Raw genomic sequence first — 4,386 nt, forward strand, 5'->3', positions numbered from 1 at the left:
TTTTAAATACACTTAAAACCTAACTGAAGAGTCGCCCTAAAAACCTTTAAATACAGAAGGAGGACTGTGGATTTTGTCCCCCATCACTTACATTATAAGTGCATTATGAAGAGATCTTTTAACAGACAGTATGAACAGGAGGAATGATTATAGCCAGAAAAACCTGTTTCAGTGTTCATTTGGGCTCCTTGTTGTTTTAAGACAGATTTGAACATTTATGAACCCATCCTTTAAATAAACAAGCTATTTTCTACTCTGCATACACATATGTATAACAGCTTTTCTGTTTTTGCTACAATATCACAGTAAAGTTGACATTATAAATAAATATAAATATTGATCACTTATGAGTTGTTTAATAAAGTAATGAGGGCTATATCTTAAACTTTGGCATCTTTAAACCAAAAATTTGCAAATTGCTGTTACACTGAGTTGTTCAGTGTTTATATAAAATAAATGAAATAGTTAAAATAAAAACATCTAAATCAATACTAAAAACAAATGAAATTGTTGTAAAAAAAAAAAAAAAATCACTTGTATACTAAAAAGAAATGTATGTAAAGAAATATACTCTCTACATGCTAAGTATGAATGAAAGTGTACTGTGTACATACCAAGGTCATTGTTTTTATGTTATACTAGGATATTAGTAATGTCTTGGGTGTGCAGATGAACAATTAAAGTGCCTTTGTCAGTTGTTGCAGTTTTACACATTCTTGTATATACTGTGAGCATTTCTGTAATGAAGTTATGGGAGACTCTTTACTTTTTAGTCTTTATTTGGATCCCCACAAGCTCCACAAACTGTTCTCTTGTCTTTCTGGGGTCCAGTGAGGTCATGATAGTTTTTTCAGCATAATTAGTGTGAATGCTGACAAGCATTTCATTTCACATATCTGCCATTTCTGACCCAAGACTACACTGTAAAAAAAAAGGTAAAGAAATGGTAAAAAGTCTGGCAGCACAAGTTGCCAAACACTTACCGTCAAATAACAGGTGTGCTTGTTTTGAATGAGTAGATAATGCTGCTCCATCCCTTTTATAGGGAGAGGATGTCCCTCCTCTGGACGCAGTCGTCAGGACTGTCAGCCAATGGGGCTGGTGTAGTGTTCTGGTGTACTTACCAGATGTAGGGTTGCCATTAATTTACTGCAAAATCAACAGTGTCATGTTGGTGCTTTTATAAATACAGCATAAAACTGTTATTTTCTACATTTACAGCAAAATACTGCCAAAAGCAATGTAAATTAACGGTAAATTGTATATTACTGTTAAGTTGCACTTTTCACAAGTGGTATACTTACAGATTTTTACTGTAAACTGCAAAATGTATGACATACTACTTGACACACTATTGTCTAATTAGATGACGACGCAGGTCCCCAGCCGTGCCCCCTGGATCTGCCCCTCGAGAGCCTTGCAGGCAATTTAGATGAATCTGACAGGTATGTATTAAAAATTTAGTTCAGTTCAATTTTATTCAGTTGGGAGACTAGCAGTCCAAGCAGTTGTCAAGTAGTGTTGTTATGTTAAAACTGAAAAGTGCCCTATTGACAACTGTAATGAGGATGAAACTGTAAATTATAGTGCAGTAATGTATGGTGTTTCCCAAAAAAAAAAATGCCATGGTCACATTATGAATTTTATTGGACTATTACATGTACAGTAGTTACAAAAATATGGAAAACAAGGCGTGCTGTTGTCCTTCATCAAGCTACTATTACAACTGATGTATTAAAATAAATGAACGCAAAAGACAAAGAACAATGGACATCATACAAAAAGAGACTCAGACGTTGGCACTTGTTAACACTGTAAATTTATGTATCACCGTTATTAGTGATGATGCTGACGATGTGTTAATATGTTAATGATTAAGATCAATGATTGTATTGTCATTGTTGTTGTTTGTATTTTATTGAAACTGTTTTCTTTACTTTTATCTATATATTAGGGGTATGCAGAGAGCCCAGTATTTGTATTTGTATCTGTATTTGTTGAGGCAGCAAAATTATTTGTATTTGTATTTGAATAAAAGTGGAAAGAGGCTTAAAAATCCTGTTTTTGTTTTTATTATGCTTTTAATTTTAGAAAATTAAAGTCTTACAATAAGCGTACATGAATAAACTATCTTACAAAGGAGGTCCCCACATTGGGTCTCAAACTGGAGTTCCCAGATCATAGACGACTGCGCTGACTACTGAACTAAAACTTTCCTCATTGCCTCAGTGCAGACAGACCTCTGCCTATTTATACACCCATAACACAGAGACAGCACACTGTGTAATGTGTAGGGAAGAACTTCAAAGGTAATTCTTGTTTTGCACTTTTCATTTATTGCTTAGTTTTTACAACCTAACTTTGTGGAAAGGAGAAGGGGAACAACAGGTCATGGAGAGTCCCTTGGGAGCACTTTGCATGTGTCAGTAGCTCAGATTTATCTCTGGGGAACACCCCCAACTCCAGGTGATTCCCCTCGTTGAGACCTGCTGATAGACGTAACAGTGGAGCAGAGGAGAGAGACTGAGATGGTGATGTAACGGACCTGTGAACTGGTATTTGACGTGTTTTTTTTCTTCTTCCTGAAAACAAATAAATTTTAAAATATTTGTAAGAAACAAATATTAATAAAAAAACCCTTGTTGGGTCTCTGTAAATTAAAGAGTAGGTCTAGACCTGCTCTATGTGAAAAGTGCCCTGAGATGACCTTTGTTGTGATTTGGTGCTATATAAAGAAAATTGAATCGAGTATGTTCCAAAAAAAGTGTTCCCTAAATATAACTGAATACATTGTTTCCTTCTCAGTCCTCACACACAACCTGTCTACCTGACAAGCAGGTGCATTGGTTGATTTCCTGAGTTTGTGTATATGAGAGCATGCAGAGCTTAAGTAGTGCTTTTGCCTTCACTTGATTCAGTATGAGTTTGCATTTCTTAGTTCTTGCAGCCCATTTGGCTCTGTGCAGTGTGTTTTGTTTGCATTTGGCCTGCTGGCATTTGGGGCCTTCTCGAGCCTGGTTATGTTTTCTGGGTTTTGGTTTTCTGTTTGCTCTGTTTTCCTCCTGTGTTCATGTGTCTTCCCCACACCTGCCCCGTATCAGTCTCATCAGTCCTGCCCTGCTCCCTGTGTTTCCCTCAGCCTATCAGCTCCCAGCCTGCCCTTGTGTCCAGTCACCTGTTCCCCATTTGCTCATTAGTTCAGTTTGTTTGTATTTTCAATAGTAAATATAATTTATTTGTGGAATAGCACTGATATGAGAAAAAATGTACAAAAGTACAAAATAACATTGTGCAATCACTGAAAAGTAATTTATAATCCAATAGAATTTAAAAAAAAATATCTGAACGATATAGAAACCCTGAAACTGTAAAGAAAGATTGAAACACACAAATATTATACAAGCTCCATTAAGCTAATTACAATGTATTAATTACTGCTTGTTAGTTAAATTATATCTAAACTACATCACCATGAGCAACATAGTATCAAAATGACCATTCGCATGAATGACTGTGCTGAGTGGGGTTAAAAAAGGTTTGGGGCTAGTAGGAGAATTGCATGTGGAAATATAGAGTTGAATTTTGAATGAAGATCAAATACAGATATTCAAACAAATAATTCAATTTCATAATATCACATTCAGTTTCAAGTTTACTGGAATTCAGTTCTAAACTTTTTTCAATGCAGTTATTCAGGTTAAACAAGACAAATTCAGACAATGTGATTCAAATTCAGCATTTAATGCAATTATTCAAGTTGAGCGATTCAAATTCAAATATAAATGATTCAAATTCAGTTTCTAGTGACACATATTTCTGCCCATAGTTCAGCCTCAGTATCCTGATAATATTCATGTCCTTCACTACTAGAAACAGCTGGATATGAAAGCTTCGCTGGACTTCGACAACATGAATTCAGACTGTCAGATTCATAAGTGAACTTCATCACACCACTTTCAAACTGTGCACTCCTGACCTCTAGTGGCCAAAGTTTGAGAGAATTTTCAATCCCATCCATCAATACACTAAAACATTAAAACGATTCACTGATTAAGTCATTAATAAAGGGCTAAATGTTTCACACTTTCTGATAAGTCATCAGCCTACAGTTCTCAGTGATTGTAAGTGATTAATGAAGATTTAAATATTTCACACATGTGCATTTTAGTAAATTGTTTTGTGCCCACAACATAATCACCTTTTTGGACTTAAGGGTCTCCATAAATCAATGTGTCTGATAAGTTGCAAAAACGTTGATACTGACCACATGTTCAGTTGTATATGAGTGTATGTTGTGTCACACTTGGCGCCGAGTGTAAGATAGGGCCCAATGTCTTTCACACTCACACCAGTTCTTTTATTCATCCATCAAAAGCACAAACAGAC

The sequence above is a fragment of the Thunnus maccoyii genome, chromosome 4 (assembly GCF_910596095.1).
Source record: "Thunnus maccoyii chromosome 4, fThuMac1.1, whole genome shotgun sequence".
Lineage (NCBI taxonomy): Eukaryota > Metazoa > Chordata > Actinopteri > Scombriformes > Scombridae > Thunnus > Thunnus maccoyii.